Here is a 13,301-nt window from a genome sequence, read left to right as displayed (position 1 = left end):
CCTGTAATCCCAGCACTTTGGGAGGACAAGGTGGGCAGATCACTTGAGGTCAGGAGTTCAAGTCCAGCCTGGCCAACATGGTGAAACCCTGTCTGTAATGAAAACACAAAAATCAGGCAGGTGTGGTGGTGTGCACCTGTAATCCTAGCTACTTGGGAGGCTGAGGCAGGAGAATCACTTGAACCCTAGAATGGGGGGAGTTTGCAGTGAGCCAAGATTGCGCCACTGCACTCCGGCCTGGGTGACAGAGTGAGATTCCATCAAAAAACAAACAAAACACAAAAACCTAGATCTCAAGCCTGAGTCTGATTCTGTAATGGGACAAAACGTGTGTGTTGAAGGGGGATGAGTGGGGAGAGGGGGGCGGTTGGTGAGTACAAAGCAAGAGGGTAATTTGCATGTAGGAGTAATGTGACTAATTTGTAGCCAGTGGGCAGACTGTCATAAAATAAAGATGACCACATATCCCCTTGAATCTGGAAGCCTCTGTGACTATTTTGACCAGTAGAATATGGCACCAGTGACATTTAAGGCTCAGCTCTTAAGACACTGGCAGCTTCCACTTTCTGTCACTTGGAATACTTTCTCTAGGAGTCCACTTTGTCAAAAGTGAACTAGTCTGAGAATACTCTGCTGTGAGGAAGCCCAAGCTAACCACGTGGATGTGCCATTTGAAGAGAGACATAATAAAATGGTTGTCGTTCTAAGCCACTACGTTTTGGGTTGTTACACGCAGCAATAGATAATTGGAAGTTTCCCTCCTATAAAAGGGGTTAATACTATCCTTGTGGCTGTATAAGAGGAGCTATAGTGAGAACTGCAGCCATATTAAACTTTAACTATCATCATGGAAGTTTCTAGAATTACTATGGAGGAGGAGGCTTTTCTGTATAGGAAAATACTTTGAAAAGCCCATTAGGAGTAGAGGGTGAGATCCTAGGGGATGAGCTGACAAAGAAAAATAAAAGATATAATCAAACCACTTTGAATTTGAATTGCACAGGAATTTGGAGGTAGGAAAGAGCAGAGAATAGAGAAGCAAGTAGAAATAAGGGAAGAGAAATGAAGGAGAGGCGAGAAATGTGGCCAGGGAACAGAGATCAAGTTTCAAAAATAACAAAGGCTTTTTAAAAACCCAGGCATCTAACAAATTTGATGTTAATTATATATCCATGGGGAAAATCTCTATTAGATTAGCAGTCCCTGGCACAGTTTTTCGAATTAATTACTAAAATACCTGAAAATCCCTATTTCTCCAGAATTTCCATAAAGTTTGCTACTAGTATAGATAACTTTTGTGACATTTCTGTTTTGTTTTTAAATTTAGGTGGAATTTTTTTTAAGTATCTGAGTGCCACTCATAGGCTGACTTGGTAGAGACGAAGGATAACAGATGCCATTTCCTAAATGGAATTAATTTAGACATAGTGATTTTCAACCAGAAGTGATTTTGCCCCCCAAGGAATACCTGATAATTTCCTAAGGCACTTTTGATTGTCGTGACTGGGACGAGGACTGGGATGGGGCAGGGAAGAAGGATAGCAACTGGCACCAAGTGGGCAGAAGCCAGGGATGCTGTCGAGAATCCTGCAGTGCACAGCCTGGCCATCCACCAGGAAGAATTTTCCAGCCTAAAATGTCAATAGTGCCAAGATTGAGGAGTCCTGATTTAGGGGAAGCCAAAGATCTGAATCAAAGGTGTCCATGAGAGCCTAAGCCCCCTGCAGGAAGTACAGGAATCTTGAAGAAGACATTAGACTTTCCAGGGTCCATGGAATGTGGCTTGAATCCATCTTATGTAAATTATCGGGAAGAGGGTGATTCTAATTAACCTCTAGGTTACAGCATCAAATAAGAAAAAACTAATCAGTTAAAGTTCTTAATTGCAAGTAACAGAAACTAACTCTGGAGAAATTGAGCAGAAAAGGAAGGTATTGGGTAGTAGTAGGCAGCTCACAGAATCTCTGGAAGGGTTGAAGGATCTGAGCTGGAGACTAAGTAGAAAAAAACAACTCATCAAAGCATCCTACAGAATGGACCATGAAGATATCGGTGCCTCCACCACTGGCACAGACACTGCTGGAATAAAGGAAGGATGAATGTTCTGGCCATCAAGATAGAATGGATGCTTCCAAATAAAGAAAGGAAAAAGAAGCAGGACCTCAAAGTTTCATTTTGAAAACATGTAAATATCTTTCAGCCTTAACATGAGAAAGTGAAAACTCAGCCACGTAAGCTCAAAACCTCAGCGTCATTGTTGACTCCATAATAGTAATCCAAGTCAAAATACACTTGGATAAATACATTGCCCTCCTAACAGGCCTTCTGGTTTTAGTCTTCCACCTCTAACCAACACTACATCCACTGGTAGAGTAACCTCCTATTTGGATTACGGTGCTTCCCTGCAAAGAAATTATGCATACATTACCTTTCAAAACCAATCCAAACATAATGTGACATCATTCACAGCACTCTGTGATCTGTTCTGGACCTACATTCCAGTCTTCTCTCCCACTACTCATCTGGTCAAATGGTTTGCTTATTGAGCCCTAAGTATACTTGGCAAATGGTTTTCTTTCTTCTGCACCTTTATTCTCACCATTCTCTCTTCTGAGATGCCTTTTCACCTTTTATCTATCTAAATCTCACATTCGTCCTTTAAAATCCAGCTCAAAACTCACAGAACACCTAACAATACCACCAACCTACTTTGTGATCTTGAGAAAATGATTACATTTCTCTGAACTTAAAAAAGTACAAAGCAGAACATAGTATTTTGTATTCGTATTACACAACGTATACAATTAACGTCGCATTTTTATTACATTTTGCTGAAAACTTTGTATTAGGAAACCACATTGTCTACACTATGCTCTAGTGGAACTGGAAGCTCTAAACCTGTAGTCCTGAGGCACCGGGAGGGTGAGTGCAACAGCACAGTAATTCTGGTGACTTCTTTGCTAACGAAGTAGGACTCATTTTCAAGTCCACCCTTTATCAAATAGATCTCTATGTTGCAATCTAACATACAGAAGACTGTATCTCATGATAACCTTTTCTTCCAGTGCTTTCAAACAGTGAGGCTTTATTAACATTTACATGAAACAGTCCTGAAAATTAAAAACACTTCCATCTCTTTTATTCTCTCTGAACAGACAATATGTTTTAATGGAGCAAATTCTCAACTTTCAGACTGCAAACTCAAGTGCATAATAAATATTGCATTTCTTGGGCTGGGCGTGGCTCACTCCTGTAATCCCACCACTTTGGGAGGCCGAGGCAGGTGGATCACTTGAGGTCAGGAGTTCGAGACCATCCTGGCCAATACTAAAAATACAAAAAGTAGCCAGGTGTGATGGTGTGTGCTTGTAATCCCAGCTACTCAGGAGGCTGAGGCAGGAGCATTACTTGAACCCAGGAGGCGGAGGTTGCAGTGGGACGAGATCAAACCATTGTACTCTAGCCTGGGCAACAGAGCGAGACTCCATCTCAAAAACATCTATATCTATATCTATCTATGTATCTATCTATCTATTGCATTTATTTAAATAGACTTAATTTTAACTGTACACCTTCATTTAGTTGGTTTCTGGGAAGCAACTGCTGCCATTTTGGTAGTTCTCTCAGTATGAAAAATAAAATTAAGTCATTCTCCCATTATAGAGAGTGTGGTGGTTAATTGTATGTGTCAACTTGACTGGATTAAGAGATAACATGACAGCTGGTAAAGCATTACTTCTGGGTGTATCCATGAGGATGTTTCTGGAAGAGACTGGTTTTTGAAGCAGGGACTGAGTAAGGGAGATCTTCCCTCACTCAATGTGGGCAGGCTCCATCCAGTCACTGAGTTCCTGGATAGAACAAAAAGGCAGAGGAAAGGAAAATATCCTCTGTCTCTCTCTTCCCTCCCCCTTCCTCCCCCTGGGAGCTGGGACACCCATCTTCTCCTATGCTTGGACATTCGAAGTCCACATTCTCCCCATTCCAACCAGAAACTGACACAAATACTATCCTGCCTGGGTTGTAGCCAGTTTTCCTAATGTATGTGCTGATTTCCTTAATTATTTCCTCCTATCTCTTCTGGCTGTAGGATGGCTCAGCGGAATCCGTTTTGTTAACACTAACAATTAGTTGTTTCACACCCTGTGTGTAAGGCAGAAGGGTACGGTCTGTCCGTTCTTGGAGATACCAGCTTCCAATCTGCCAACCCCAGCAGCAATAATCAGGACAACACAGACAACCCGATACATCCCTGTAATCATGTTTTTGATAAAGTCTCTCTGGCCTGAGGCATCAGCGACAGTCACTTGCTGGTCTCAAATTTCCACAGGGAGGTATCAGTGGTAAGTAATATCACATTCCCACTCAGCCTTCAGTTTATCCAACACCCAGGAATAGTAGAAGAAGCCCTTTCCCATCTCAGCAGCCTCCTTCTCAAATTTTTCAGTGGTTCTTTCTGATGCCACCACATGTGTAGACTGGATGGCTAGAAGTGGTGGACCTGCTCGAATCTACGTGCCCAATGGTGACAATGTTGATATGGGTCTTTTTCTTTCCCATTTTGGCTTGTAGGGGTTGTTTTCATGACACCTGTGTTCTGGAAGCAACCCTGCTGCAATAGGAATCTATATGTATTGATATACCTATATCTATATTTCTATTCTTACTATAAGTAGTGCTTTTGGTGGCAGAGTTAGGCAGTCTAAACAACACTCTGTGTTTTCCGCTATTGTTCCCAGTTTTACCTGGGGTTAAGCTGGCCATATGACTAGGTTGTGGCCCACAGGATGTGGGGAGAAATGAAGTAAGTCATTTCTATGCCAGTCCTCACAAATCATCTCAGACAATCCTCCGTGCTCTCCAAAGTGACCTTGGAAGCCACATGTTTCAGATGGAGTAGCTGGGAACAACCTGGGTCTTCAGTCTCCTGCCTTTGCAAGAGCTCCCAATGCACATCAGACTGCCATGTGAGAAGGAAATGACCCTGTATTGTGATTAAGTCCCTGAGATTTGGCGGTGTGCTTGCTCAAGCAGCGTATCCCACTCTATCTCAACTGATACAATCACTGAATGCACACTACGTGTCAAGCACTACTCTGAGCGCCCATACATTAACTAATTTTATAACAAGATACACATATTAGCAAATATCATAACATCATGGTAATAGAATGATACAGAAGGACATGCCTAAAATGGCCATTGAACCCCAAATTTACCACACATGTCCTTCCAGTATTTCTTCTCCATTCTTTCTGCTTGTCTAAATCTCACCCTAAATTTCATTTCAGTTAAGGAACAAAGCAGCAAACTAGATATGTTAAAGTAAAAAGGAAGAAGTTCTAGTGTGTGTGTTTATTTTATATAAACATGTGAATCCAACCTATTTGCTAAGAGTTTCTTGAGAGCTGTGGAGTCCTACAACCTCTCCTGCTGATATAACCTGGTAAATTGACTGCAGAAAGTGGATTAATTTTGCCTTCTCTAAACACAAGCACCACTGCTGTTCAGGTGGGCCTCCAAACGGGGAGATAGTAGGTCCCGTTGTTCTGGTGGTGTTTGTGAGTTGGACTAGGATTAGAGCAGTTGTCGTAGGATATAGCCTCAACTTGGTTTATCTTGGCCCTTCCTACCACCAAGGATTCTTAGGACCATACAAAGTATGAGAGAGAAAGGAGACTGTCAACAGCTTGTGACAATGGGCAGCAAAGATGTGGGAGCTGGTCCCTTTGCAAGGCACACAATTTGACTCACTCTTACAGAGGAGGAAGCTAGCAAGCTAGAAACCAGTTTGGTGTAGGTACTACTAAGAAGAATCACCATGCAAATTTCTCAAAGCGTAGTATATATTTTTTTCTATTGTACAGGCCAAGTTACAGAATAGGATGAAGGTGGGGATTATGTTTTTAGTCTAAAACGGAAGCAAAGAGGAAACGAACCAGAGTGTGAGCAAAAAATACCTCCAAGTAGGGGGAGAAAAACCTCAGAACTGGGGGGTGGGGAAGAAAGAAAGGGAAGGTACAATTTTGAACATGACATTGGCTTAAACGATTATAAATTGGAAGAGGCATAGAAACTTAAAAGCTTTTAATGATGGGAAGGTTGAAACAGAGTGAAGAAAAGCAGTGGTGTGCTGCTCAAACAATGGTGTATGGGTAAGTGTTTAACAACGGGCTCTTCCAAAATCAGTGTGTTCATATGCACGTTTCTTATAAATTGTACTGTGAATAAATGCTTCATTACTATCAATCCTATCTATTTCAACAAAGAAACTGCTCACACCATTAACCTATGAGTTTAGCTCTGACATGAATATGGGTTGTATTTCCTGCACGTTAGTGAATAAGAGAAAAGTAAAACAATGAAAACGTACATTAGGAAAATTTAAATGAATGAAGATGTGCAAGACTTCTTCACTGAATGAGATAATAGTTTTCAAATACTGAGAGAATATTTTCTCAATTCTCTATGTTATTCATAATGTAAAACCACAGACAGAATACACTTTAAAATTGAATCTGTAGTATTATTTTTTTCCATCACTTTCTTAAGATTAGATAATCAACAAAAAACAAATCAAGCCCTGATTTGTAGTGTGTGCTGATTTCTACGGTGGAAACACAGCCACCATAACGAGTTTCAAGCTATACCAGCAACATGTCACTGAACACAGAGTTAGAAAGAGAAGCGCAGTAGTATCTCATTATATGTATAGTGTTTCCACCATACAAACATAATGGATGAAAGAACCAAGTGCACAGAAAATAGTTCTTTATGCTTAGTAGTCACAGATCATCTCTGAAGTCCCCCACATTTCTAGCACTCCTAATCCCTTCGAATCTGGTGAATCTGATTATGTTTAGGTGGCATGAATTATTCAGGAGCCTGAAACCTCTCAAGAGAGTGTTAGGAAGGGACACTGAAGGGAAAACACTTACCTCTTCCTGATCTCTAGGCATGTCTCTCCTCCCATTTTTGCTTCTCCAAGGCTCTCTCTCTTCTACTCCAGGCCTCCCAGCAAAACCTGGTTTTCTTATAAAACCAGAAGAGCCTTGAATTGCCAACATTTCTCCTGCTAACATCCCCAAGGCAAGGTTACAAAAGCTGACTGTCTTTTCAATGAGGACAGAAGAGAGAAGTCTGGAAAACATAACATAAATCGAGAATGTATCTCACTTCAGGAGTTGGTACAGCTGAAGCAAGGCTTCAGTGTGAACGCCCACAATGGGGCCACATGTTCTCAGTCAATAACGTATTATATTAGCAGTCCCTGGCACAGTTTTTCTAATTGATACTAAAATACCCGAAAAGACTTTATCATATATATATAATATATACATATATACTTATATATTTATACTTTTCTTTTCTTTTTCTTTTTTTTTTTTTAACAGAGTTTTGCTCTTGTGGCCCAGGCTGGAGTGCACTGGCATGATCTTGGCTCACTGCAATCTCCCCCTCCAGGGTTCAAATGATTCTCCTGCCTCAGCCTCCAGAGTAGCTGGGATTACAGGCGCACACCACTATGCCCAATTAATTTTTGTATTTTTAGTAGAGATGGGGTTTCACCATGTTGACCAAGATGTTCTCCATCTCCTGACCTTGTGATCCGCCCGCCTCAGCCTCCCAAAGTGTTGGGATTACAGGTGTGAGCCACCGTGCCCGGCCATATGTATACTTTTATATACATATACACACATATAATATATACATGTATATACTTACAATATATACATATCTACTATATATAGTAGATATACTATGTTACATATACATATATACTGTATGTATATGGATGCATATACTTATTATATATACATGTATATACTTACATATAAGTATATATACATATATGCATATGTGTATATACATATATGTATATATGTGTATATGCATATATATATACATGTATATACTTACAACATATGTATATATTAATAATATATGTATATATTTTATATATAATATGTATGTGTATAACAATGAAAACCCTCTAGCTAGAATCATAAAGGAATAATCACTCTGGAGTAGAATTAAAGGGCATAGTTATGGTCAATACATACTTTACTACATAAAAATAAAGGAGGGGCTGGGTGCGGTGGCTCAAGCCTGTAATCCCAGCACTTTGGGAGGCCGAGGCAGGCAGATCACCTGAGATCAGGAGTTCGAGACCAGTCTGGCCAACATGGCGAAACCCCGTCTCTACTAAAAATACAAAAATTAGCCAGGAGTGGTGGCAGGCGCCTATAATCTCAGCTACTTGGGAGGCTGAGGTAGGAGAATCGCTTGAACCCGGAAGGCGGAGGTTGCAGTGAGCCGAGATCGCACCACTGCACTCCAGCCTAGGTGACAGAGCGAGACTCTATCTCAAAAAACAAAAATAAAATAAAATAAATAAATAAATAGTAGGATGACAAGAAAAAACAAGATGATAGCTGTAAAAAATATTGTAACAAATAACAGAAGGAGAGCTCATATGTAGAGGAGTAGCCTAGTACCTGGCACACTAAATCAGTATTTACTATGCATATAATCATAATAGTTGTTATAATAGAAAGATCCAAAGGAAGATTGTATCTCTGAATTTATTACAGGGACAAGAAAAAAAATCAGACAATAAGCTGGCATCTTCAGTATAATGAAAGAAGCTTGACCTCTAAGATACAAGCACAGTAAGCAATACAAATAAGTAAAGGAAACATTTCACGTTTTAGAATTCAAGAGTAAATCCTTAAAACTACTTAAAAAGCAGGAAAAGGCAACAGTGTCACTGCAAAACAAAATGAAATTTGTGACATGCAGTAGATTCCAGAAAAGGTATAAAAATTGTTTTTTAAAAAAATGTTAAATATAGAAGATTTCTAAACAACGATTAGAAGTACAATTTTAAAACTACAGCTATTTCCAGGTGTGGCTAGATAAACTGATTCTTTCCTCCCCTTTCCCCACCCCATCACACTCACACATTCCATATCAGAGATAAATCATTACACAGAATAATCTCCCCACAAAGAAGTCTGAATCCAAACCAGAAGCTGTGCATGTGGCAAAGGGTAAATAAGTTTGCTGACCAGTTGACCTTAGAATAGGAAGATTATCCTTGATTATCTAGGTAGGCTGATCAAATCACACGGATGCTTACATGTGGAAAGCGGAGATGGAAGGGTTAGCATTAGAGTGATGTGGTGTTAGAAAGATTTGACCAGTCACTGCTGGCTTTGAAAACAGAAGTGAGCCACAAGCAAAGAAATGTGGGCAGCCTGTCAAAACTAGAAAAGGAAAAATAAAAAAGGATTCTTCCCTAGAGACCCATTTCTTATTTCTGACCTTCAGAACTATAAGATCATAAATTTGTTCTGTTTTAAGCCACTAATTTGGGGTAATTTGTTACAGCAGCAATAGGAAACGAACACAAGCCGGAATAAATTCCACACAGCACACAAGGCTCTTTGCCTTTTATGCTCACCTTCTGCTCCTCATCTCTATACTAATGAGGCTGCCTTCTGTTGGTCCATTTCATTTTTCTTCTGTATGCTTCTTTGTATCTTTTTTTTTTTAACAAAAAAAGATACATTTAAAAATGTTTATAATGTAAACTTTCAATACATGCAAAGTGAACAGAAAAGTATAATGAACTCTCATATACCCACTGCTTACCTTCCATGGTTATTAACATTTTGTGATTCTTGCTTCATCTAACCCCTACCCACTTCCCATCCTCCTCATGTAATCATTCTTCATAGATTTTTTAAAATGTAAAATGTACATATACAAATCTAAAATTTTAAATGAACAAATCTTCGCTATCCATTTTGACAAATGGATGTGTTCATGTATCCGAGACTGCTATCATGATATGGAACATTTCCATGTTTCTAGAAAGTTCCCCAATGTTCCTCCCTGCTCTCCATATCTATTTTTCCTGGTCTAGAGTATCATATAAATGGATGCTCTAAATCAAGCTTGTCCATCCTGCAGCCTGCAGGCTGCATGTGGCCCAGGATGGCTTTGAATGCAGCTAAATAAAATTCACAAACTTTGTTACTGTTTCTTAAAACATTATCAGTTTTGACCAGGCACAGTGGCTCATGCCTGTAATCCCATCACTTTGGGAGGCCAAGGCAGGTGTCTCACTTGAGGTCAGGAATTTAAGACTAGACTGACCAACATGGTGAAACCCCATCTCTACTAAGAATACAAAAAAATTAGCTGGGTGTGGTGGCGGGCACCTGTAATCCCAGAGACTCAGGAGGCCAAGGCAGGAGAATCACTTGAACCCAGGGGGCAGAGGTTGCAGTGAGCTGAGATCACATCATTGCACTCCAGCCTGGAGTGTTTGTAGGGTACAAAAAATTAGCCAGGCGTGGTGGCATGCACCTGTAATCCCAGCTACTCAGGAGACTGAGGCAGGAGAATCACTTGAACCCGGGAAGTGGAGGTTGCAGTGAGCCAAGATTGTGCCACTGCACTCCAGCCTGGGCGACAAAGCGAGACTCTGTCTCAAAAAAAAAAAATTTATATATATATGTATATCCTCAGACTAGGGTTCATAGGAAGCGACTGTAAATGTTTGTTAATGAGGATTATAACATGCTTTTCTGAGGGCTGGGGAGAGTTTGATAATGATGATGGTGCAAGTATGTGTAACTGCAGCTAATTGTTGGCTTCTCCAGGAAACCACAGAGGAAGAGTACAGTGTTAAGGAACTTGGAGATCTCCCAGGAAGAACTTTGCAAAAGCTTTTATGTAAAAATGTAAATATAAAACTTATAAAATCAATTTTAAACATTTCCATTTCCATTCACATCTCTCATTACCTTCCTTTCTGAAAATTTCTGATTCGTTGGATAATTCTGAAAGGGTCCCTTTTCCTGCTAAGGTCAGTATTTTGAGTTTTACCTGGTGAATTGCTCAATTCCTAGCTGAACATAAAATTTTAGTTTAAAGTAGTAAAATTATTTCATGACTTCTGGATCAGAAAAATATTTTTAACATCTTTTTACAAGTAATTAATACACAAGTTCAGAGTACGAAAGGGTTTACAATATACGTAAGTCTCCCTCCCACTCATGAACCACTATCTTCAAGACCTTCCTTGACTCTGCCCTTCACTAGGGCTTATCAGCTCCAATGTTTCCGTGGGTTAGGCATGTAACATAAATGAGTAATGCAAGTGTGTCTGTTGTATAATGTCATATTAAATTGTATTCTTTCAACATCATATGATTTACTTGCATACTTGTGTTCTTTTGCCAAACAACAACAACAACAACAACAACAAAAACCAACTCTTTCTCCTTGTTTTGGAAATGGCTGACCCTCTCAGTCCTTCATTTTCTCTCACTTTTGATATTGTAACCATCCAACAGGTTCTTCCTGCTCACTGCACAGACAAAATCAATTCACTGAGACCATGGCATTGCAATAGAAAAAGAGTTTAATTGATTCAAGGCCAGCCTATGCAGGAGAACTGGAGTTATCACTCAAATCAATCTCCCTGAGAGCTCTGAGGTTAGGGGTTTTTATGGACAATTTAGTGGGCAAGGGGGTAGGGAATGGGTGCTGCTGACTGGTTGGGGATGAAATAATAGGAGAACATTCCTTGTGTACTGAGTCCACCTCTGGGTGGGGCCACAGGATCACCTGAGTCATGAGTCATAAGTCTCTATGGAGTGAGTCTGAAAGATACCACAAAAAAACAGTCTTAGATTCCATAGTAATGATGTTATCTATAGGAGCAATTGGGGAAGTCACAAATCTTGTGACCTCTGGCCACCTTGATTCCTGAGCAGTAAGGGACTATAGAAACTATACCTACATCTTAGCACAGTTCAGGCCCCTCTCATGATCCTATTCTCTTGGCCTTTCTTACAAAGGTGGTTTTTGGTCCCTGAGCAAGGAGGTAGTTAGCTTTAGGAAGTGGCTATTATAATCCTTTCTTTCAAGTTAAACTATAAACTACATTCCTCCCCAAAGTTCATTTGGCTTAAGTCCAGGAATGACCAAGGACAGCTTGGAGGTCAGAAGGAAGACGGAGTCAACTATGTCAGATTCATCTTGTCATAATTTTGCCAAGGCAGTTTCAATACAAGTAGTAGTTCCCTTTCCTCTTGATTTTTACTAAGAAAAGTAGAAGCACAAGCTTCATGATAAATAGCAACTGATGTGTTCAATTTCAGAAAGATGAGGGAGTTTGACCTACTGGAGAGGACATGAGTGCCTGAAGGATAAAACTACTACTTGGCTCCTGGTTCCAAGACATTTTTTTGTATATAAGAATTGAAGGTTGATGTTGTTAGGTGCCCTGATATTTTTATGACTTTTTTAAAATGTGAAATTTCTTGATTTTTATTTAGGCAACAAATGTAGTTTTTGTTTTGTTTTGTTTTGAGATGGAGTCTCACTCTGTCACCCAGGCTGGTGATCTCACTCTGTCACCCAGACTGGTGATTTTTCTGCCTCAGCCTCCTGAATAGCTGGCTAATTTTTTTATTTTTAGTAGAGACGTGGTTTCACCATATTGGCCAAGCTGGTCTCAAATTCCTGACCTTGCGATCTGCCTGCCTCGGCCTCCTAAAATGCTAGGATTACAGGCATGAGCCACTGTGCCTGGCCCAAATGTAGTACTATTTTTAAAACACCGGATAGGCCAACACCGTTCAAACAAAACAGGTCTGTGGGCTGAATTTGGTCCAATGGTGGCAGTTTTACTACACAACAGTTTGCCCTTTTCTCATGGCAATACTATGTATATATGGGAGATTATTCGTTATCAGGACATACAGACCTAAAGCATAGGTTTTCATGGCTAGTATGGATGTAATTTATTGTCTAGTTCCTATACATGGACATTTATACTGATTCCAATCTTTTGCCATTTCATACAGTAGAGAAATAAACATCATCATGCATACATCTTTGCATATGTGGGAACGATTCCACAGGATAAATGCCTAGAAGTAGAATTGCAAAACAAGGGCTTCATAAAACATAATGATAACCACATATAAATGGTGATGGAGATAAGTTTCTCCTTTTTTTATGGTTAAAGTCTTTTATCCTTCATTTTTCTTTTTTGTTGTTGTTCAAGTCTTTTGGTTTCTCTTATTTTCTTTTTTTTTTTTTTTTTTTTTTTGAGACGGAGTCTCACTCTGTCGCCCAGGCTGGAGTGCAGTGGCCGGATCTCAGCTCACTGCAAGCTCCGCCTCCCAGGTTCACGCCGTTCTCCTGCCTCAGCCTCCCGAGTAGCTGGGACTACAGGCGCCCGCCACCTCGCCCTGCTAGTTTTTTTGGTATTTTTT

Source organism: Rhinopithecus roxellana, chromosome 1 (assembly GCF_007565055.1).
Source record: "Rhinopithecus roxellana isolate Shanxi Qingling chromosome 1, ASM756505v1, whole genome shotgun sequence".
In the NCBI taxonomy this organism is placed as follows: Eukaryota; Metazoa; Chordata; class Mammalia; order Primates; family Cercopithecidae; genus Rhinopithecus; species Rhinopithecus roxellana.
Note: the sequence above shows the minus strand (reverse complement) of the source record.